Source organism: Athalia rosae, chromosome 1, assembly GCF_917208135.1.
Source record: "Athalia rosae chromosome 1, iyAthRosa1.1, whole genome shotgun sequence".
NCBI classification, from domain to species: domain Eukaryota; kingdom Metazoa; phylum Arthropoda; class Insecta; order Hymenoptera; family Athaliidae; genus Athalia; species Athalia rosae.
In genome coordinates this window covers 14,347,249-14,372,905 of record NC_064026.1, presented here as the reverse complement: position 1 = coordinate 14,372,905, position 25,657 = coordinate 14,347,249, and the positions used below count along the sequence as shown (strand labels likewise).

At 40.1% G+C, this 25,657-nt stretch overlaps 2 protein-coding genes across 2 annotated transcripts in view; one reads left to right on the top strand and one right to left on the bottom strand.

The window, feature by feature from the left end:
- LOC105690650 (neural cell adhesion molecule 2-like) overlaps positions 1-9,501 on the bottom strand; it is a 76,879-nt gene extending 67,378 nt beyond the window's left edge. The window contains exon 1 of the mRNA XM_020854943.2: positions 9,337-9,501. The gene's annotated coding sequence lies outside the window, so the exon portion shown is untranslated. The remainder of the gene's footprint in view (positions 1-9,336) is intronic.
- The window catches only part of LOC105683200 (neural cell adhesion molecule 2-like), a 248,404-nt gene that overhangs the window by 9,961 nt on the left and 212,786 nt on the right, over positions 1-25,657 (top strand). The window lies entirely within an intron of this gene.

Genomic DNA, 25,657 nt, shown 5'->3' with positions numbered 1-25,657 from the left:
AAAGAAGATGTGAGACAAAAAAAAAAAACATTTCTTTGGCGATCTGAAATTCGGTAAATCGTTGATGAGCGTATCTAAAATAACAGCGAAGAGATATTCCTAGCGTAGAACGTTCTTCGAAAAAGTTTCGATGCCGAGAATTCTTAAACGCAAGCGTTCGTGTATGTGACGGTAATTTACATTCAAAGTTTAACTCGTATGAAATTAATTTTCATCGAGGCTCGATATCGTACGAACGCTCGCATTTACGAATTTTGTGCATCTCAGCTCTTTTGCACGTTCGTTGGATAATTTTCACTGCAGCATCCGCGTAAGGTTTTGAATAACGCATTATGTAAGGTGACCTCGATAACGTCTACGTGAAATCACGGTGATCGGATACTTAGGTCTTCATTTCTTTAATAATTAAAATTCCCTATGATTGGAAAAAAAAAAGCGAAATTCTCCGATATTATACCTCGTATCGGATCACGACCTCCTGTTAGCTTTAGTACTTCGTACAAGTGTAAGTTTACGGTGAACGAACGTCGTTTATATCTCTCATTTTGCTGCAGCTGTTGTTTTGAGATAATGGCATAACTTATATACAACGCACAGTCTATATATAGAGGTTGAGTATCGGCTACGCGTACCCAATAAGTTTCAGTAAGTTATTGATTTCTAACATTATACGATCGAAGGTTAGGTATATATTTGTTTATCCGCATTTATTTCCCACTAAAAAATATTACCAGCCATTTTCCACCGGCAGCTATACCATTACGCCGCAGCGGCCGTGACGAAGAGATTGTGCAGGGATCCGGTCTCGCATAACATTAATCCTCTGACATTTTTTCACCCCTCTCCCCCTTTGCCCCCTCTGCCCCCTCTGCCATCCTGCGTCGGGGTGCGAGTAGTTTTTTTCCTCCTGCATTTCACCTATCGTCGAAATACGTATCTCCGGTGAAATCCGCGTACGAAATTTCACCTGACTCTCGCATATCGTACGCAGCCTATCCGTGGTACTCGTACATCACAAACCGACTCGTCTACCTTAAAACGCAAGCCTAATATTATACATATGTATGTATAAATGCCGCGATGCAACGTCACGGTTGCAACGGCAACTTGATGCCCGTTGTCCTCGTGTGACACGTGTACTTTCACACGTACGCGTACGCGGATGGATACACGTGAACGTGTATATCCACGTATGTGGTGAGTTTCACGAAGGCACATAAACCTACCCCACATTTACTCGGCACATGGCACAATTTGCATTCCCGTATATTTGCATCTGGTATTCGTAATTCTCGCGTTGCCTCCACAATTTATATATATATATATATCTGTATTTATGCGTTACATGTACCTACATGCGCGCATACCTTTGTGAATGTGTAGTGGCTGTATAAGTTACATTTTCTAGTGCAGCTATCATCCCTTGTGAAATAACTCGAGGTAGCGTACCACGGCGAGATTCTCGATGCAACTTGGGAAACTATCGCCGCACGCGCGACTTTCCTTTATCGCGTGTCTTCTATTGCTTTCTTACTTTTTCTTTTTTTTCTTTTCTTTCTTCTCTCGCGGAATTTGAATATTTTTCTTTTCTGAATCACACCACTCGGCCGTACTCAACGTTTACACCGTGCGAGTACGAATGTACGTACCTACGTTACCATCCACGTTGAATTTGTGATATTCATTTTCTTTTTCCGAATTGCTTTTTGTCTTTCAGCCAATCTGCGTTCCTCCAGTTTTTTTTTTTTTTCACTTTCTTTCTTCTGCTCATTTTTCAACGTGCGTTTCCATGACTCCGATGAACTGTAATAATAACCCTGGGAGAATTAATTGCAAGCGTCTCCGAGCCTTGATTCCCTCTTGTTTCTACCGCCGGATGTGGTGCCCCTGTACGAAGTCCCTTCCTTCCTCACCCTCTTTGTAAAACCCCTTATGTACTTCTGTAATTTGTACTTTGGAAAGGTTCGTATCCAAGGGGTAAAGAAAAGCACGTCCAACCCCTAAATTTGGGTTGCCTGCTTGCTCGCTTGCTCGTACTCGGGTTATATTATACATACGGTGCGGTTACATGCCTCCTACGTGTATTAGGGATTGATTCGCGGTAGGAGCATTCTAATTACACAAGACCAAACAACCGCCACCAATTGACCAATTTTATACGATACCGAAGGGTCCCAAGGTCGACGTAAACTTGCCTCACTTTTAGCTGGCACACCGTTCGCTAAAAACGTTGCACCGTGTCAAAATAAAGTCGATGTAATGTTTATTCGATTCGGGAAAAGCGAAGAAAATGAGCTGTCGATAATAATCGTTTACCGGATACACCTGATGACCCAATTTTTCGTAACCGCTGTCAAGCGTGAGTCATGACTCGTGGAAAAATAAAAAGGGAATTTTTTTCGAGTCGAGTTATAGAGTTACAGGGTTATAGAGGAGAAAGAATGCGAGCTGAAAAACCGATTTTCGTGAAAAAAAGGCTTCCTATAATTTCCGACGTTTGTTGAAGAAGCAAATGTTGAAATGCTGTGCGAAGAAATTCAATTTGTTCGGTGATTTTATTGTGCGGATGTGAAAATTTTCCATGTTTTCCATTCGTGTGCCTGTTTGCTTTTTCCTTAACGCATCGCTATAACAGTTTCAAGAATATAATTTCCATCTGATTGTTGACCTTGGGATGATTTGCTATCGTTCATTGTTCCCGGAATGGTATTTCGTTACAAGCAGTCGAACGTTAATGACGTAAAATCCATAATAGAGCTATTCCAGAATAGGCACCTACGGCCGCTTACCCGCTCATACCACCTGCGTCAATCGCACGTTTCCGAGTAATGAGTAATTAGACATCGTCGAATTACCTAAGCATACCACTTCGACGGCGAGAAAAAAAAATAAAATAAAACGGCACGATACAAATGAATGACGACCATCCGGCGCGTTGGTTGTAAATCACCCTCTATTGTTTTCCGAAATTCCATGGGATACAAACCACATTTTCAATTACGCGGCACAATGAGATAATCAGGATATCTCACCCGCTCGCGATTCTACAAAACATTTATTATTCCTATACGCTAATGCGATTTCCCATACCACCTGTACCGTACTCACTTTTTTCCTCCCTCCATTTTTTCTCTTTCGCATTGATTTTTTCTCTCCTTTCTCTTTCGTCCGACACCCTCTGGGTGTATGTCGAATAATACTCAATACCCAGAGCGAAACAATTGTTTCGGCGACCGCGGCATATCGACGATAATTATCACGATAGGTAATAACAACAATGACAACGTCCTCGTAAATTAACGCGACTAATCTGTTGATTTTCCTACACTGCGTTCATTTATCACAAATCAATCACATGGATTATTTTGTAACCTCGTACAATACGTTACACAGCTATACGAGATGAAGTGAGAAATTTTTCTAGAAATTTGATTTCAGACCGTGTTCGTCATTTTGGCGAATATACGTTCGCCGCGAAAATACCATAGGTGCTGGAAATGCGGGGGTGAAACTGAATTGAATAACAGGAGTTTGCGGCGCGGTCGTTGCAGGATTCCGATGGGGTGACTATATCGGATGGGAGAGAGAGAGAGAGAGAGAGAAGAGCTGAAAAAAAATCACGACGATGATGATAAATTAATAACGTAGCGAGTGATAGCAGCGTAATTCTGTCCGCATGGTATAGATAGTTGCATAGGCGGGTAGAGCTACCCCTCCTTTCCCTCTTTCTAAGCGACACTCTATGAAGCTCCGCACTACCCGAGCCTTCCGTACTCAACGCGGCGCATAGTCGAATCGGCGAGATAATGGCACGTAGCCAAAACAATCGGCGCTCGGTAAATTTCCAGTCAACAAACACTGGCTGCTGGCCAGCCTAACGTTATCTCCATCTCTCCTCCGCACGGCTCCTGTAACTTGCCCAAATCCCCTCTCCCCCTCCCCCTTGACCGACCCTCGCGGACCCTCTTTCAGTTTGAGACATTTCACCGTTTCGCCGTTTATACCATTGCCACGGTGTATAACGTCCAGCAGCTACGGCGAGGACATATTCTCTTTCGACTAGGTGTATATGATAATTATTCGAAAGTTCGATCCACCTCGCGAGTCCAACTCCCGTTTCATCGTAACCAAAAGTGCGACTCGACGCTGATTACTTCTGACGAATTGATCGACCAAAAGTTTTCATATTTTCTAGGGAATAGGCCCTTTGATTCTGACACATTTTTCCACGTAACACGTCGGAGGACTTGGTGTCAGAATGTACATCGCACGGTATGTTCGTATAACTCGGTCACTCGAAGTTGCGAATTAATCAGCGTAGTTCTGATTGGTATCTGGGATTCGGTTTCGTCATACTAATGGAGTATCCCGAGGGGGCAGGAAATAATCCCAATTCCAACCGTATCAACATCGCCTTGGCTTAAGTCCCAAATCCAAGGGGGGGCACTCGCCGGATCTTAACGTGATCCGGATCCCAGGGCGTGTCGAAACACAAACAAGAGAACCTCGCTGTCGTGGACCGTCCGGTTGTTTCTTAATTTTACACATCTGAACTACGTATCTATGGTAGAGCGGATGATTGAGAAAAGAAATATCTCCGTTACGGTATATCGATGAAACCGACTAGACTCCTTCGCCACGCGTAAGTCGCACGACCCGGAGCTTTATTTGTTGACCCGCGAGGTGGATCCCGCAGCACTTTCAAATGAAAGGAAAAAAAAGCCATCCGTATCTATTATGCGAGGGAGGGCTACTAAGATGTAAGTTGAGGGTGAAACGCGAGGCGAAACGCTACCGGCGCGGCGTCGCTTGATGCGGCTAACTTTGAAATGACGCTTCTGTACCGCTCACCTCATATACATAATTTCTACTAACAAAGAGAATATCTTACTTCAGAACCGTACACGATGATCCTTTTAGCTACGGATTCGCGACAAGTTTTTAGAAAATTCGCCGTCGCATTATGTTATTCAAATGTAGAAAAGAAAAAAACAAAGATACACGCGATAGAGTTCATTCGTTTCGAAAGGGCGCGGATGACGGTGGAGGTTTCGGGTTTGCGCTGGAGAAATGTTAGCGTCTGTATCAGGCGGAAACAGTCCGAATATGGTCGAGAAGAAATATGATACACGTACAGGTGACGTGATTTTATTGCCGTTGTTCAGATTTTATTACAGTGCGAGTTGTAATGATTCATGGCGTTCATTAGCCATATGAACGTCAGAACTTAATTCATAAGGTAATTAGCCTCAGTTGTAAAACATCATTTTTAAGTCAATATCGTCGAGGACCTGAAAATTGTTTGAATTTGAAAAATGTTTGTAGATTTGGTATGCAAAAATAATAATGAAATTCACACTGATTTGATGCGAGTTCTGCGATGAATCGTCGTGTGATTCATCGCAAGAAATATCGGCTCGCAGAGATTATTGGAGAATTATGTATTCTAAACCGTCGACTAGAGCTAGATTGTAACGTATATAACGGTCCTGGCTCGGGTCCTGATTGAGCCGATGGAATGGCTTTTCACTAATTGAAATGAGAAATGAAAATAAAAGGAAAAAGATGAAAAACAAAAAAAAAAGAAAAAAAAAGAATGGGAAAAGAAAAAAGAAGCGCGAAACTGTCTCACTTGTTTCGCGCGAGTCGCCGAAGCGTGGGGAGTGTCGTCGGAAATTTATTGGCTCGCGGCGTCCGTATAGCAACCGCGTTTCGTGAAAATTGGTTGCCCAATTATACCGCGCTTTGTCAAGACCCACGTCATTTTAACGTCGGGTAACATTAAGCGAATCAACTAGCGGTAATGTAGATTAGTTTTACCTGAGATAACGACGCGGCTATGTTATATCGCGCCGCGAGAACGAAAGAAGCGAATCTTTTCAAACTGAACAAAAAACGAACACGTATTCCGACGTCGTTTGACGAAAGGGTAGAGACATTCTCGCATTTCACTCATCGTCCCGCGGTGAATCTGCAAAAATAAATCGTTTTTCAAGATAATCGAATTATCTCCGATGCGTAAATTTGACGGGAGTTCCGCGACGGGAAACGATACTGTTATTTCTGGACAGCGGCAGCACCGATGACCCTCGAGCGTTCTCGTCACGGCGATTGAACGGCGAGTGACATCGTCGAACTTATTTGCAAGAACCGTTTACATCGAGAGTTTCAGAATTCGAAGTCGACGACCGCATCCCTCAACTCGACGAGGTCAAGGGCGTCGAGTGACCCGAAAAAAGGCGCACGGGGCGTTAACGATCTAAACTTCGGGACGCGAGCCAATATCGGAAAAAAACAACGCGTTATACACACGTACGAAGGGTTCGAACGACGACGTAACGCGACGTTCCGATTCTCGAGAGCGCATCGGTAATATTTCGGTAGTGTCAAGGAGAGCGTGCTCGTTTCTATTTTCTTAGTTTTCACTTTATTGTTACGGTAACGGTTATTATTACTTCTCTTTTTTATCCTCTTTTACTTCTCCTTGTTCCAGAGAAATTGAGCGGAAGAGAATTTGTCGTGGGCAGCTATAGACTTATAATACCGCGCGTTATACGGTGGCCGTGTTTGAGAAAATCTAGTTTACCGTAACCGTCGCGAAGTTATGAGCCCAGGGTCTTCCCTCTTATGTTAACCACGAGATATCTCCCGCGGCTTGTCGCCCCTTAAATTCATGGCTTAAGAAACTTTTTCCCCCTTCACGCGTACAGGCCTGTACCCCTCGTCGACCCCCCCCCCCCCCCCCCCCCCCCCCCCCCGAGTCAGCGCAGCTAGACCTTCGCCGTTTTTATTATCTCCTATTCTCCTCCTCGTCTACTTTATTTCTCTTTATTTTATCCCTCTTTAGTTTGCTCTGGGGAAAAATTTTCCAACCGTGCGCCAACGTTGATGATTATCGATAGTCACTGACCCGTGGAACCGTGGCGCCGAGCCGCATCGTGCGAACTAGAGACCCGCGTGATCACGAAAATCATACGGGTATATATAGATATGTACGTGCATGCATACACGTATATTATGTTATACGATACATAATATAACGATGCACCGGGTAAGGCAATTTCACGTGTTACATACAACGTTATCACGTTGCGCCAACTCGACCAACTCCGACTGACGCTTCGCTATCATCTTACTTATTGTTAGATTCGGATATCTCAAACGAATTTCCGCGTACATCGCCTTCGACGTCGCGACGTCGCGGGAATATGTTTCACCTCTGCACCTTTTATTTCATTTTTCTACGCTGCCACCGAGTAATCGAACCTGAACGATGAACCCGGTACAGCGTTAACGTGACACTCGATATCATTGATCTGAGCAAGTCATCCACCGCACCGATACATATGTATACTCATTATTGGTATACTTTCATCTAGAATAGGAAGGAGGCTTCTAGTTTTCAGGTGAAATTTCTCTAAATCTGACAAAAAATAATTATGCCGGTTATTCGGTGTGCAAGAGCATATCTATGGGGGAAAATCAGGCACCGAAGGTGTACGTGAAACTCTTAATTTTTTTCGAAGTTTTCGCAACTGTGATGCACAATTCATCCCTCATGTTCTCTTACTTAAAAAAGTTATGGAAAAATTTCGATGCGGTGGCGATAAGAATGAAAAATGAAAAAGAGACTCGCCCTAAATCGGACCGCGCAAGACAGTGAAGGTGCGAAAAAAGTTTCCATTTACAGGACGACGGGGGACATGTGAATATTAATTTCAACCGGCATCTACTTCGGCTCAAAATGAAACTTCTGAGCCTGTTTGAGAAAAAAAAAAAAAAAAATATCATTCAGAAACACCCTAACGTACGTATACATTCATATGTGTACGTACGTTACGTATATACGGGTAGTTCTCAACCCGCGAGAATACATATGGGGCTGTATACGATATATATACAAACATCTGCACGAATGTGTAGCACATGTTGACTAAGGGGCGTGAGCTGATAAGCATAAAATGTATATATACATATATATATATATATATCAAACCGCGAGACTCCAACTATACGTACAAGAACCTGAAGAAAAACCAGCTACTAGAGTACAGAGAAAGTAGAAAAGCGGAACTTATACGTGTGCATAGGAAGAGAAAAAAGTCAGGGTGGATGTATGGGGTGAGAACTTTTCGACTTGTTCAACATGTAAATTTGTTGGTGAGTTTAGCCCGGGCGCCCGCGACGCGCGATGCGCGTATAACTATGTGCTTGTACTACGTATACCGTGTATAGGTATACCGGAGCGGCCGGAAAGCGGAGGAGACCGAAGTAAATCCAGGAAGAAATCTCACAATGGTGTTATACCTGTATATACGTCCGATATTTTGTATCCGTGTCTGTATCTACATCCACATTTTTATACGCGAATACGTGTACGTCTCCCGATTCCACTTGTATCGCCATTAACGGACGATTGGAAATACATCCCGGAGAACTTTTTTGCGAACTTTGTCGGAGTTATTCACGAGACGGTAAACTTTGGAATACCATCTATACCATCGGAATCTAGGTATTAGCTATCCTTATCTCCTTATCTCCTCTTCTCTCTTCGTCTCACTTTGTTTCCTCATTCCTTATTATACCGTTTTCCTCTTTTTTCAGTTAATTTATTTCTTTCTTACTCGGTTTTTTTTTTCTTCCATTTGACTTTATTCCAACAGTTATCGTTGAGTCGGAACCGCGGCGCGGGAGCAAGGCAATTAACTAAATGGTTTTAGGATTACATCGAGCGGTTAACCGAGAAAGGCGACGACTTTGTTCCTCTATTTCTTCATCCCTTACATATATCTTTGGCCCTCGATCCTCATCTCGTCTCGTTAAACTGCGGAGTTACGATTTTTTTCTACCATTTTCTTTTATACACCCAACACCGCGACGCTCTTACTCGATTGAATTATTTCTAATCAACAACTTCGACTTGTATCGGTGAAATTTCATTCAATGCTGACCGTTACGTTACTCGTGTTACATCGCGACGAATCCCCCTCACTTCAATAGGAATTATGGATTCATTCATTTTTTTTTCTCGTGAAATGCATGGTCTCGATTCGTCGAATTTTCCCTTTTACGTGCAAGAGAAGCGCACAGCGCGAATTCTAGAAACAATATATCATCAGATTAGAGCTGGGTAGTGAAACAAATTCTTATGTAGTTCATTTTAATATTTCAACCATTAAATTTTTCACAAAAATTCTTACTCCTTCAAGAGGTATTCCCGTTATTAGAAAAGTTATGGAATAAAGTTTACTGTTCCCGAGGCCTGTGCAGCGGCAAAGGCATCCAGATGCATCTGATTCTTATACGAACTAGCCATGAGTTATGGTCCGTACGTACGGTAGAAGTATAAGAAGAGGATATCCAACGAAACTTGAACAACTTCCGGCAACAAATAACACTAATAGAAACCACGAGTCGCACCGTTGCACTGTAGTCGTACTCACTTTTCAAACTCGACAACTCGCGGACTCTCGCGATGATAATAATTGAAACGGAGTGTGCGAAACATAGAGAAAGCGTGAAAACACGTTGACATTACGATTCATGGAAGATGAAACGAGAATTGTAAGAGCTGAATATACGTGGAATATCTACGCAGAGTATACCGGACGTGTAAATTATTCAATAGAACCATTATTGGCATGACTTCGGTTAGAAAATTGTTTCATCAATACGCGACATACATGCGTATACGTGGAAGTGGAAAATTATTCTATTGTTGAGGAAATCGCATAATAATGCATGCCTCGAATCACGGAAACCACGATCCACATGGAAATGATATTTATACAAGAATTGCTTCACGCAAATTATTACACCGGCACAATATAAATTCCAACCTTATACATTAGGCTGGTCATTTACAGGGGCGTTTTCGAATTTCGATACTCCCAGTGGCTCCAAACGCTTCCAAATGAATGAAGATAAATCCACTAAAAATCTGAGCTATTGATATCAACTCTGAGATAGTCCGCATTCGCACCGAATATACAGAGAATGACGAAAATACATATTTTCGTAGAAAAATCTCGCGAAGTAGAGGTCACTTGTCGGAGAGCTTTGAAGAATTTTTTAACTCGCGATAAAATCATCGAATTCATTTCTTCGTCTGATATCGAGGAGAACTGAACGGTACGAGGAAATACACGGGAAAATGTTGGAAGTTTTTTAGCAATTAAATTGAAATTTCTCCCACACCTATACGTGGTAAGCGTTGAAGCGAGCGAGTGAAGCAAAATGAAACAATAGATTCAAGATTTTTTATCCGAAGAAGAATTTTCTCTTTTATTTACTATCGAGCACCAGTTTTTCGTAATGCGATTCGAAAGTACAAAACAGACGGCTAATTGTTGGCAAACCAAGCTACAGCTGTTTCGGTCTATGATACGTGTTACACATGTATGAATAGCAAGTGACGTGTGGTAGGAATAAAAACCTAACAATGATCTGCTTGCAATCGGTACGACAGTTTATCGATGACTAATAACGACGGCTGCCCGCAAACAACAATGGTCAGCAGCAGCTACCGCACGGATATAGAAGGGGATGTAAAATTGGCGGTGCTTTATCGTTCGGTGGATTACAGAGCATCCCTTTCCTCTGCCTATTTTCTCCGCAGAGATAATTAACGTTATTGTGACGTTAAGGACGTATTGTTGCCGCAGCGGGCGGCAGATCGAACGTATAAGAAATAAGGTTGAAGAAGGATACCCCGATAAATTGCGGTGGTTCAGACTCGTGAGGGAACCAATAATTCGCAACCCTTTTTTCCTCGATTCCAGATCCCGGTTGGAGCTTTTTTAAACGCCTCCACGGAAATCGACCCCTATTTTCAAACACTGCAACATCGAACCCTCGGAGCTCGCTACCTCCCCCTACCTCCCCCATACATCGCCCCTCGTATGTGTACGGTGTCATTGTGTGCCGTCTGTTTCGAGACACGGTACGGTAATCTATGGGGCGTGGCGAGATAGTTTTCGATTTCTTGGCTTTGGAGCGAGAAAATTTACGAGCCCGGTCGTTAACTTCAACTTTTCTTCCACCCCTTTTACTGTCCGACGGCGGCGGGCCGACTGCAACGGGAGCGGGCGACCGAAGCGACGCAATACCTACGTGTGTAACGTAGTCGAGAGATCCGTCGAAGGACTTGGCAAACTCCACTGTCCGGAACCCCGGACTCGATTCTTTGGGATTTCCGTTCGCAAGTTCCTCTGCTTTTATTTGGTATTTTATTTTGTTTTTTTCCAAGCCATCTTCTCACTTTCTTTACAAACGAGAGCTGCGCTGAATTTATTTATTTATTTTTTTTGTTAGAAGCGCGCGAGGTAGAGGTTCGTTTCTTGCAAAACTCGCCGCGGTTACTTGAGTACATTATAACGAGGAAGCCAACGGGTCCATAGAGATGTACGTACGTACGTACGTATACGCCTACAATCTTTGGGCGTGCGTACTTACTTGTGAAAGTGAACAGAAATCCGTTTTACTCCCTAACAATAAGTCTACTCTGGAGAACCTAATATTAAGATGCCCTTATACAGTTCCACTTCGGAATACAGTTGAGAGCTCGCTTCAGAGTTGAATTTCTCTCTAACTCGCTATTTGTACTATGGCCGGCTGCCGCTTTGTGAAGAGATAAAATGTACCTCGGTATATTTATACATACACTCCCTAGTCCGTCATCCTAGGGTAGAATTACCCTGAAGTATACGTAAGCATAGGGTAAAGTCCGGATAGATGCCCCGGTGGGAGGGATGGTCGATCGTGGATATTTCATAAAATATCCCTCAATTTCGCTATTTTTCGAATTTTTTCCGCAGTTGTTTGCATTTTAAATCGGACAAGGCAACCGCGAAGGCAACACCAACAAAAGTATACGATCGACAGCGTCTTTTGAATGCGTCCGCGGATCGGGATAATTGTGAGGAGGCAATCTTGTCCCAATCGGAATAAATGGCTGTTCAAAATTTTCACAGTTTTTTCCACTCAACATGGGGGGGGGGGGGGGGGGGGGTGGTTCGGAATACGAACAAGAGAATATCAGTGAAAAGCACCGCAGACTTAAACCCATTACTACCTCTGAGTAAAAAGCAAACTACGAAAGTAAAGCCAACAGTTAAGGAGTCCTACCAACGAGCGGAATCGGGTCGCCCTGGATTTGCGAGATTTCCTATCGTAGTGCCGAGCGAGAGCCTGTCGTCCTGATCTGATTGTACCGGAGAAAAAGGGGTCTTAAATTACCAAGAATCGGCCAGGACTCGTTTGGAGTACCGACTACTGGGAAAGATTTTTCTTCTTCCACAGAATTTAACCAGACGCAATACGGAGAATAGAAAAAACACAAATGAAGGTAAACGGAGATAAGTTAAAAGTAGAAAAACAAGATAATCGTATATAAAATAACAATTTTACGCGATGAACCAGCGAATCTTGCTGCAGCTACACCGAGAGATGTAAGATAACTAGATGGGACGTCATGTATCAGGCAGCTTCGGAGAAGAAAAAAAACTTTTGAAATGCGTAATTATTACAATTCCATTACCGTCGCGTCGAAAGATCCCACTCTACATTTGTTTTCGTCAGAACCGATCGTGAGATAGAATCCATCTCTGAGAATCGGAAGACCTTCGTGCTTGATCATCGAAGAATATTGCACTCTCGGAAATTGGAATTTCGAAAAATTGTTACACCAGAAATAAAAGTGTCTCATGATCAGTCACCCACCCCGTACACTTTCTTTCTGTACTTACGATACCGCAAAATTCTACCCGTGAGATAAATCGAAATTACGGATGCGTGCGCGACAAAAGAAATTGCATAAAATTTCATATACTTATTTGTTCACATGATTTGTTTCATTCTTGGGTGAAGTAAAAAAAAAGTCCGTGCAGTGAATGACTACGAGAAACTATTTAATTTTTCTTTTTCTCCTTTTGGAGGGTAGAATCGCGGCAGTGTTTGGTAACTTGGTTTTCATGATGGTATTGTATTTCTCCGTTGACGCAGAAGACAAAACTGGATATTAATTATCTACGGCAGCACGCCGCGCGGTGAAAGCACAAAATCGATGTCTGCGGAAAAGGGGATACGAACGTTCCTATTAATGGGACACTTAATTTCACGGTGATGAACCAGAGCCGTTATAGAATTTGGATTTATAAACCGTCGTACACCCTGCGCGATCGGGGAAAAAAATAAACTCAAGTTTCACAACTATTCAGAAAGTCACTCCCAATCGTGTAGGATGAGTTGATTTTGTCAAAATTTTTATCTCGTACAACTATAAAAAATATCCTCGTTTCACGGAAATTTCATTTCGTCAGTAATCGGCCGATCACATCGTTAAACGTTCGTGCAAATGCCACCGCCGTTTAGTCAACTCTCAAGCGTCGTATTATAATTATAATATTCGTAGCGGGCGTGCAGTGTTGCTGCATTATATAGGTTTGTATAATAGTGCCGCGGTAGGTAGCTCATAAACTTGTACGTATCATGACCTAATCCGATCATAATTATCTCACCATTGATGGTCAATGTTTTAAAACTTGTTGAACGCACGTGTTACAACCATACCTATACATTTCATTCATTTTCATCAGATAAAACTAAAATTTACGAATGGATTCGTAATACCGTTGATGAACTTTCGAGTGAATTTTATGGACTCGTTTCAATGAAAAAAAAAAAACGAACAAAAAATCTCCAAACAAGTTGGATTCTATCCAACTCAATCGCATTGATTTTTCAAATCAATTCATTTAGCAGTTATTTCAGGTTGAACGAATACAAATTTTCACCCACATGGACCCTGATTTGATAAAACTTCGCACGAGGATATTTTGGTTGAACTATGCAACAACAATGTGGTGAGACATCCTTCAGAATAACGAATCCAATACGGTAACGAATGATATTAAAATTTAGGCGTAAAATTCTACAAAAAACACAATCAACCGCTAGTGAATAAGGTCACGTTTTCGTTCTGATCTTTCCTTCTGCTATGATATGCTACCGTTATTTTGCTCATTCTCTTTTGTTCTCACGTTTTTCATCATTCGCCTCAATGGTGAAACAGAAACAAATTTAATCTCCCTTTACTCGAGTTCCCGTAAAATTTGGTGCTCGTATGTCTTGATATGTCAATTTCAGAGATGGATCGAATTTCCTTTCAGAATCGGATTTCTGAGATCAAAATACATCGAAAAAGTGTCATACGATCAATTCGCGAGAAAAAAAAAAATTTGGCCCAAAAATCCCCAGAGGGATTTGAACCTGCGCAAATTTATCGATTTTTGGGTCAAAAATCAACATTTTTTTTCCCGGGTTTCCCGTGCTATTTTCATGTATTTCGATCTCAAAAATTCGAATCCGAAAGCCAAATTAATCTATCTGCGAAAATTACCGAGTTATCCCCGATTTTTCGCATTTTTTGGTACAAATTTGAGGATATCTCGAAAAGAAAGAATCGTAGCTCAATCTGGACAACAGATTCGTGTTCCTGAGGTCAAAATACATACGAAAAGCTCGATACGATCAATTCTTACACTCTCAGATTCGAATTCCTGGGTACGAACTACATGAAAATAGACGATAAAATGAATTTTTTAGTCTCGATCCCGAAGAGCTGAAAATTGGCGATCACTCGATCAATTTCAGAGATGGATCAATTTTCCTTTCAGAATCGGATTCCTGAGGTCAAAATACATCAGAATAGTGTCATACGATCAATCCGCGAGAAAAAAAAAAATTTGGCCCAAAAATCCCCAAAGGGATTTGAACCTGCGCAAATTTATCGATTTTTGGGTCAAAAATCAACATTTTTTTTTCCCGGGTTTCCAGTGCTATTCTCATGTATTTCGATCTCAGAAATTCGAATCCGAAAGCCAAATTAATCTATCTGCGAAAATTACCGAGTTATCCCCGATTTTTCGCATTTTTTGGTACAAATTTGAGGATATCTCGAAAAGAAAGAATCGCAGCTCAATTTGGACAACAGATTCGTGTTCCTGAGGTCAAAATACATAAGAAAAGCTCGATACGATCAATTCTCACACTCTCAGATTCGAATTCCTGGGTACGAACTACATGAAAATAGACGATAAAATGAATTTTTTAGTCTCGATCCCGAAGAGCTGAAAATTGGCGATCTCTCGGTCAATTTCAGAGATGGATCAATTTTCCTTTCAGAATCGGATTCCTGAGGTCAAAATACATCAGAATAGTGTCATACGATCAATTCGCGAGAAAAAAAAAAATTTGGCCCAAAAATCCCCAAAGGGATTTGAACCTGCGCAAATTTATCGATTTTTGGGTCAGAAATCAACATTTTTTTTTCCCGGGTTTCCCGTGCTATTCTCATGTATTTCGATCTCAGAAATTCGAATCCGTAAGCCAAATTAATCTATCTGCGAAAATTACCGAGTTATCCCCGATTTTTCGCATTTTTTGGTACAAATTTGAGGATATCTCGAAAAGAAAGAATCGTAGCTCAATCTGGACAACAGATTCGTGTTCCTGAGGTCAAAATACATAAGAAAAGCTTGATACGATCACTTCTTACACTCTCAGATTCGAATTCCTGGGTACGAACTACATGAAAACAGACGATAAAATGAATTTTTTAGTCTCGATCCCGAAGAGCTGAAAATTGGCGATCACTCGGTCAATTTCAGAGATGGATCAATTTTCCTTTCAGAATCGGATTCCTGAGGTAAAAATACATCAGAATAGTGTCATACGATCAATTCGCGAGAAAAAAAAAATTTGGCCCAAAAATCCCCAAAGGGATTTGAACCTGCGCAAATTTATCGATTTTTGGGTCAAAAATCAACATTTTTTTTTCCCGGGTTTCCCGTGCTATTCTCATGTATTTCGATCTCAGAAATTCGAATCCGAAAGCCAAATTAATCTATCTGCGAAAATTACCGAGTTATCCCCGATTTTTCGCATTTTTTGGTACAAATTTGAGGATATCTCGAAAAGAAAGAATCGTAGCTCAATCTGGACAACAGATTCGTGTTCCTGAGGTCAAAATACATAGGAAAAGCTCGATACGATCAATTCTTACACTCTCAGATTCGAATTCCTGGGTACGAACTACATGAAAACAGACGATAAAATGAATTTTTTAGTCTCGATCCCGAAGAGCTGAAAATTGGCGATCACTCGGTCAATTTCAGAGATGGATCAATTTTTCTTTCAGAATCGGATTCCTGAGGTCAAAATACATCAGAATAGTGGCATACGATCAATTCGCGAGAAAAAAAAAAATTTGGCCCAAAAATCCCCAAAGGGATTTGAACCTGCGCAAATTTATCGATTTTTGGGTCAAAAATCAACATTTTTTTTTCCCGGGTTTCCCGTGCTATTCTCATGTATTTCGATCTCAGAAATTCGAATCCGAAAGCCAAATTAATCTATCTGCGAAAATTACCGAGTTATCCCCGATTTTTCGCATTTTTTGGTACAAATTTGAGGATATCTCGAAAAGAAAGGATCGTAGCTCAATCTGGACAACAGATTCGTGTTCCTGAGGTCAAAATACATAAGAAAAGCTCGATACGATCAATTCTTACACTCTCAGATTCGAATTCCTGGGTACGAACTACATGAAAATAGACGATAAAATGAATTTTTTAGTCTCGATCCCGAAGAGCTGAAAATTGGCGATCACTCGGTCAATTTCAGAGATGGATCAATTTTCCTTTCAGAATCGGATTACTGAGGTCAAAATACATTAGAATAGTGTCATACGATCAATTCGCGAGAAAAAAAAAAATTTGGCCCAAAAATCCCCAAAGGGATTTGAACCTGCGCAAATTTATCGATTTTTGGGTCAGAAATCAACATTTTTTTTTCCCGGGTTTCCCGTGCTATTCTCATGTATTTCGATCTCAGAAATTCGAATCCGAAAGCCAAATTAATCTATCTGCGAAAATTACCGAGTTATCCCCGATTTTTCGCATTTTTTGGTACAAATTTGAGGATATCTCGAAAAGAAAGAATCGTAGCTCAATCTGGACAACAGATTCGTGTTCCTGAGGTCAAAATACATAAGAAAAGCTCGATACGATCACTTCTTACACTCTCAGATTCGAATTCCTGGGTACGAACTACATGAAAACAGACGATAAAATGAATTTTTTAGTCTCGATCCCGAAGAGCTGAAAATTGGCGATCACTCGGTCAATTTCAGAGATGGATCAATTTTCCTTTCAGACTCGGATTCCTGAGGTCAAAATACATCAGAATAGTGGCATACGATCAATTCGCGAGAAAAAAAAAAATTTGGCCCAAAAATCCCCAAAGGGATTTGAACCTGCGCAAATTTATCGATTTTTGGGTCAAAAATCAACATTTTTTTTTCCCGGGTTTCCCGTGCTATTCTCATGTATTTCGATCTCAGAAATTCGAATCCGAAAGCCAAATTAATCTATCTGCGAAAATTACCGAGTTATCCCCGATTTTTCGCATTTTTTGGTACAAATTTGAGGATATCTCGAAAAGAAAGGATCGTAGCTCAATCTGGACAACAGATTCGTGTTCCTGAGGTCAAAATACATAAGAAAAGCTCGATACGATCAATTCTTACACTCTCAGATTCGAATTCTTGGGTACGAACTACATGAAAACAGACGATAAAATGAATTTTTTAGTCTCGATCCCGAAGAGCTGAAAATTGGCGATCACTCGGTCAATTTCAGAGATGGATCAATTTTCCTTTCAGAATCGGATTCCTGAGGTAAAAATACATCAGAATAGTGTCATACGATCAATTCGCGAGAAAAAAAAAATTTGGCCCAAAAATCCCCAAAGGGATTTGAACCTGCGCAAATTTATCGATTTTTGGGTCAGAAATCAACATTTTTTTTTCCCGGGTTTCCCGTGCTATTCTCATGTATTTCGATCTCAGAAATTCGAATCCGAAAGCCAAATTAATCTATCTGCGAAAATTACCGAGTTATCCCCGATTTTTCGCATTTTTTGGTACAAATTTGAGGATATCTCGGAGAGAAAGAATCGTAGCTCAATTTGGACAACAGATTCGTGTTCCTGAGGTCAAAATACATAAAAAGAGCTCGACACGATCAATTCTTACACTCTCAGATTCGAATTACTGGGTACGAACTACATGAAAACAGACGATAAAATGAATTTTTTAGTCTCGATCCCGAAGAGCTGAAAATTGGCGATCACTCGGTCAATTTCAGAGATGAATCAATTTTCCTCCCAGAATCGGATTCCTGAGGTCAAAATACATCAGAATAGTGTCATACGATCAATTCGCGAGAAAAAAAAAAATTTGGCCCTAAAATCCCCAAAGGGATTTGAACCTGCGCAAATTTATCGATTTTCGGGTCAAAAATCAACATTTTTTTTTCCCGGGTTTCCCGTGCTATTCTCATGTATTCTGATCTCAGAAATTCGAATCCGAAAGCCAAATTAATCTATCTGCGAAAATTACCGAGTTATCCCCGATTTTTCGCATTTTTTGGTACAAATTTGAGGATATCTCGAAAAGAAAGAATCGTAGCTCTATCTGGACAACAGATTCGTGTTCCTGAGGTCAAAATACATAAGAAAAGCTCGATACGATCAATTCTTACACTCTCAGATTCGAATTACTGGGTACGAACTACATGAAAACAGACGATAAAATGAATTTTTTAGTCTCGATCCCGAAGAGCTGAAAATTGGCGATCACTCGGTCAATTTCAGAGATGGATCAATTTTCCTTTCAGAATCGGATTCCTGAGGTCAAAATACATCAGAATAGTGTCATACGATCAATTCGCGAGAAAAAAAAAAATTTGGCCCAAAAATCCCCAAAGGGATTTGAACCTGCGCAAATTTATCGATTTTCGGGTCAAAAATCAACATTTTTTTTTCCCGGGTTTCCCGTGCTATTCTCATGTATTCTGATCTCAGAAATTCGAATCCGAAAGCCAAATTAATCTATCTGCGAAAATTACCGAGTTATCCCCGATTTTTCGCATTTTTTGGTACAAATTTGAGGATATCTCGAAAAGAAAGAATCGTAGCTCTATCTGGACAACAGATTCGTGTTCCTGAGGTCAAAATACATAAGAAAAGCTCGATACGATCAATTCTTACACTCTCAGATTCGAATTCCTGGGTACGAACTACATGAAAATAGACGATAAAATGAATTTTTTAGTCTCGATCCCGAAGAGCTGAAAATTGGCGATCACTCGGTCAATTTCAGAGATGGATCAATTTTCCTTTCAGAATCGGATTCCTGAGGTCAAAATACATCAGAATAGTGTCATACGATCAATTCGCGAGAAAAAAAAAAATTTGGCCCAAAAATCCCCAAAGGGATTTGAACCTGCGCAAATTTATCGATTTTTGGGTCAAAAATCAACATTTTTTTTTCCCGGGTTTCCCGTGCTATTCTCATGTATTTCGATCTCAGAAATTCGAATCCGAAAGCCAAATTAATCTATCTGCGAAAATTACCGAGTTATCCCCGATTTTTCGCATTTTTTGGTACAAATTTAAAGATATCTCGAAAAGAAAGAATCGTAGCTCAATTTGGACAACAGATTCGTGTTCCTGAGGTCAAAATACATAAGAAAAGCTCGATACGATCAATTCTTACACTCTCAGATTCGAATTCCTGGGTACGAACTACATGAAAACAGACGATAAAATGAATTTTTTAGTCTCGATCCCGAAGAGCTGAAAATTGGCGATCACTCGGTCAATTTCAGAGATGGATCAATTTTCCTTTCAGAATCGGATTCCTGAGGTCAAAATACATCAGAATAGTGTCATACGATCAATTCGCGAGAAAAAAAAAAATTTGGCCCAAAAATCCCCAAAGGGATTTGAACCTGCGCAAATTTATCGATTTTTGGGTCAAAAATCAACATTTTTTTTTCCCGGGTTTCCCGTGCTATTCTCATGTATTTCGATCTCAGAAATTCGAATCCGAAAGCCAAATTAATCTATCTGCGAAAATTACCGAGTTATCCCCGATTTTTCGCATTTTTTGGTACAAATTTGAGGATATCTCGGAGAGAAAGAATCGTAGCTCAATTTGGACAACAGATTCGTGTTCCTGAGGTCAAAATACATAAGGAAAGCTCGATACGATCAATTCTTACACTCTCAGATTCGAATTCCTGGGTACGAACTACATGAAAATAGACGATAAAATGAATTTTTTAGTCTCGATCCCGAAGAGCTGAAAATTGGCGATCACTCGGTCAATTTCAGAGATGAATCAATTTTCCTCCCAGAATCGGATTCCTGAGGTCAAAATACATCAGAATAGTGTCATACGATCAATTCGCGAGAAAAAAAAAAATTTGGCCCAAAAATCCCCAAAGGGATTTGAACCTGCGCAAATTTATCGATTTTCGGGTCAAAAATCAACATTTTTTTTTCCCGGGTTTCCCGTGCTATTCTCATGTATTCTGATCTCAGAAATTCGAATCCGAAAGCCAAATTAATCTATCTGCGAAAATTACCGAGTTATCCCCGATTTTTCGCATTTTTTGGTACAAATTTGAGGATATCTCGAAAAGAAAGAATCGTAGCTCTATCTGGACAACAGATTCGTGTTCCTGAGGTCAAAATACATAAGAAAAGCTCGATACGATCAATTCTTACACTCTCAGATTCGAATTCCTGGGTACGAACTACATGAAAATAGACGATAAAATGAATTTTTTAGTCTCGATCCCGAAGAGCTGAAAATTGGCGATCACTCGGTCAATTTCAGAGATGGATCAATTTTCCTTTCAGAATCGGATTCCTGAGGTCAAAATACATCAGAATAGTGTCATACGATCAATTCGCGAGAAAAAAAAAAATTTGGCCCAAAAATCCCCAAAGGGATTTGAACCTGCGCAAATTTATCGATTTTTGGGTCAAAAATCAACATTTTTTTTTCCCGGGTTTCCCGTGCTATTCTCATGTATTTCGATCTCAGAAATTCGAATCCGAAAGCCAAATTAATCTATCTGCGAAAATTACCGAGTTATCCCCGATTTTTCGCATTTTTTGGTACAAATTTAAAGATATCTCGAAAAGAAAGAATTGTAGCTCAATTTGGACAACAGATTCGTGTTCCTGAGGTCAAAATACATAAGAAAAGCTCGATACGATCAATTCTTACACTCTCAGATTCGAATTCCTGGGTACGAACTACATGAAAACAGACGATAAAATGAATTTTTTAGTCTCGATCCCGAAGAGCTGAAAATTGGCGATCACTCGGTCAATTTCAGAGATGGATCAATTTTCCTTTCAGAATCGGATTCCTGAGGTCAAAATACATCAGAATAGTGTCATACGATCAATTCGCGAGAAAAAAAAAAATTTGGCCCAAAAATCCCCAAAGGGATTTGAACCTGCGCAAATTTATCGATTTTTGGGTCAAAAATCAACATTTTTTTTTCCCGGGTTTCCCGTGCTATTCTCATGTATTTCGATCTCAGAAATTCGAATCCGAAAGCCAAATTAATCTATCTGCGAAAATTACCGAGTTATCCCCGATTTTTCGCATTTTTTGGTACAAATTTGAGGATATCTCGGAGAGAAAGAATCGTAGCTCAATTTGGACAACAGATTCGTGTTCCTGAGGTCAAAATACATAAAAAAAGCTCGACACGATCAATTCTTACACTCTCAGATTCGAATTCCTGGGTACGAACTACATGAAAACAGACGATAAAATGAATTTTTTAGTCTCGATCCCGAAGAGCTGAAAATTGGCGATCACTCGGTCAATTTCAGAGATGGATCAATTCTCCTTCCAGAATCGGATTCCTGAGGTCAAAATACATCAGAATAGTGTCATACGATCAATTCGCGAGAAAAAAAAAAATTTGGCCCAAAAATCCCCAAAGGGATTTGAACCTGCGCAAATTTATCGATTTTTGGGTCAAAAATCAACATTTTTTTTTCCCGGGTTTCCCGTGCTATTCTCATGTATTTCGATTTCAGAAATTCGAATCCGAAAGCCAAATTAATCTATCTGCGAAAATTACCGAGTTATCCCCGATTTTTCGCATTTTTTGGTACAAATTTGAGGATATCTCGAAGAGAAAGAATCGTAGCTCAATCTGGACAACAGATTCGTGTTCCTGAGGTCAAAATACATAAGAAAAGCTCGATACGATCAATTCTTACACTCTCAGATTCGAATTCCTGGGTACGAACTACATGAAAATAGACGATAAAATGAATTTTTTAGTCTCGATCCCGAAGAGCTGAAAATTGGCGATCACTCGGTCAATTTCAGAGATGGATCAATTTTCCTTTCAGAATCGGATTCCTGAGGTCAAAATACATCAGAATAGTGTCATACGATCAATTCGCGAGAAAAAAAAAAATTTGGCCCAAAAATCCCCAAAGGGATTTGAACCTGCGCAAATTTATCGATTTTTGGGTCAAAAATCAACATTTTTTTTTCCCGGGTTTCACGTGCTATTCTCATGTATTTCGATCTCAGAAATTCGAATCCGAAAGCCAAATTAATCTATCTGCGAAAATTACCGAGTTATCCCCGATTTTTCGCATTTTTTGGTACAAATTTAAAGATATCTCGAAAAGAAAGAATCGTAGCTCAATTTGGACAACAGATTCGTGTTCCTGAGGTCAAAATACATAAGAAAAGCTCAATACGATCAATTCTTACACTCTCAGATTCGAATTCCTGGGTACGAACTACATGGAAATAGACGATAAAATGAATTTTTCAGTCTCGATCCAGAAGAGCTGAAAATTGGCGATCACTCGGTCAATTTCAGAGATGGATCAATTTTCCTTTCAGAATCGGATTCCTGAGGTCAAAATACATCAGAATAGTGTCATACGATCAATTCGCGAGAAAAAAAAAAATTTGGCCCAAAAATCCCCAAAGGGATTTGAACCTGCGCAAATTTATCGATTTTTGGGTCAAAAATCAACATTTTTTTTTCCCGGGTTTCCCGTGCTATTCTCATGTATTTCGATCTCAGAAATTCGAATCCGAAAGCCAAATTAATCTATCTGCGAAAATTACCGAGTTATCCCCGATTTTTCGCATTTTTTGGTACAAATTTGAGGATATCTCGGAGAGAAAGAATCGTAGCTCAATTTGGACAACAGATTCGTGTTCCTGAGGTCAAAATACATAAAAAAAGCTCGACACGATCAATTCTTACACTCTCAGATTCGAATTCCTAGGTACGAACTACATGAAAATAGACGATAAAATGAATTTTTTAGTCTCGATCCAGAAGAGCTGAAAATTGGCGATCACTCGGTCAATTACAGAGATGGATCAATTTTCCTTTCGGAATCGGATTTCTGAGGTCAAAATACATCAGAATAGTGTCATACGATCAATTCGCGAGAAAAAAAAAAATTTGGCCCGAAAATCCCCAAAGGGATTTGAACCTGCGCAAATTTATCGATTTTTGGGTCAGAAATCAACATTTTTTTTCCCGGGTTTTCCCGTGCTATTCTCATGTATTTCGATCTCAGAAATTCGAATCCGAAAGCCAAATTAATCTATCTGCGAAAATTACCGAGTTATCCCCGATTTTTCGCATTTTTTGGTACAAATTTGAGGATATCTCGAAGAGAAAGAATCGTAGCTCAATTTGGACAACAGATTCGTGTTCCTGAGGTCAAAATACATAAGAAAAGCTCGATACGATCAATTCTTACACTCTCAGATTCGAATTCCTGGGTACGAACTACATGAAAATAGACGATAAAATGAATTTTTCAGTCTCGATCCAGAAGAGCTGAAAATTGGCGATCACTCGGTCAATTACAGAGATGGATCAATTTTCCTTTCAGAATCGGATTCCTGAGGTCAAAATACATCAGAATAGTGTCATACGATCAATTCGCGAGAAAAAAAAAAATTTGGCCCTAAAATCCCCAAAGGGATTTGAACCTGCGCAAATTTATCGATTTTTGGGTCAAAAATCAACATTTTTTTTTCCCGGGTTTCCCGTGCTATTCTCATGTATTTCGATCTCAGAAATTCGAATCCGAAAGCCAAATTAATCTATCTGCGAAAATTACCGAGTTATCCCCGATTTTTCGCATTTTTTGGTACAAATTTGAGGATATCTCGAAGAGAAAGAATCGTAGCTCAATTTGGACAACAGATTCGTGTTCCTGAGGTCAAAATACATAAGAAAAGCTCGATACGATCAATTCTTACACTCTCAGATTCGAATTCCTGGGTACGAACTACATGAAAATAGACGATAAAATGAATTTTTCAGTCTCGATCCAGAAGAGCTGAAAATTGGCGATCACTCGGTCAATTACAGAGATGGATCAATTTTCCTTTCAGAATCGGATTCCTGAGGTCAAAATACATCAGAATAGTGTCATACGATCAATTCGCGAGAAAAAAAAAAATTTGGCCCTAAAATCCCCAAAGGGATTTGAACCTGCGCAAATTTATCGATTTTTGGGTCAAAAATCAACATTTTTTTTTCCCGGGTTTCCCGTGCTATTCTCATGTATTTCGATCTCAGAAATTCGAATCCGAAAGCCAAATTAATCTATCTGCGAAAATTACCGAGTTATCCCCGATTTTTCGCATTTTTTGGTACAAATTTGAGGATATCTCGAAGAGAAAGAATCGTAGCTCAATTTGGACAACAGATTCGTGTTCCTGAGGTCAAAATGCATAAGAAAAGCTCGAAACGATCAATTCTTACACTCTCAGATTCGAATTCCTAGGTACGAACTACATCAAAATAGACGATAAAATGAATTTTTTAGTCTCGATCCCGAAGAGCTGAAAATTGGCGATCACTCGGTCAATTTCAGAGATGGATCAATTTTCCTTTCGGAATCGGATTCCTGAGGTCAAAATACATCAGAATAGTGTCATACGATCAATTCGCGAGAAAAAAAAAAATTTGGCCCAAAAATCCCCAAAGGGATTTGAACCTGCGCAAATTTATCGATTTTTGGGTCAAAAATCAACATTTTTTTTTCCCGGGTTTCCCGTGCTATTCTCATGTACTTTGATCTCAGAAATTCGAATCCGAAAACCAAATTAATCTATCTGCCGAAATTACCGAGTTATCCCCGATTTTTCGCATTTTTTGGTACAAATTTGAGGATATCTCGAAAAGAAAGAATCGTAGCTTTATCTGGACAACAGATTCGTGTTCCTGAGGTCAAAATACATAAGAAAAGCCCAATACGATCAATTCTTACACTCTCAGATTCGAATTCCTGGGTACGAACTTCATGAAAATAGACGATGAAATGAATTTTTTAGTCTCGATCCCGAAGAGCTGAAAATTGGCGATCACTCGGTCAATTTCAGAGATGGATCAGTTTTCCTTTCAGAATCGGATTCCTGAGGTCAAAATACATCAGAATAGTGTCATACGATCAATTCGCGAGAAAAAAAAAAATTTGGCCCAAAAATCCCCAAAGGGATTTGAACCTGCGCAAATTTATCGATTTTTGGGTCAGAAATCAACATTTTTTTTTCCCGGGTTTCCCGTGCTATTCTCATGTATTTCGATCTCAGAAATTCGAATCCGAAAGCCAAATTAATCTATCTGCGAAAATTACCGAGTTATCCCCGATTTTTCGCATTTTTTGGTACAAATTTGAGGATATCTCGAAAAGAAAGAATCGTAGCTTTATCTGGACAACA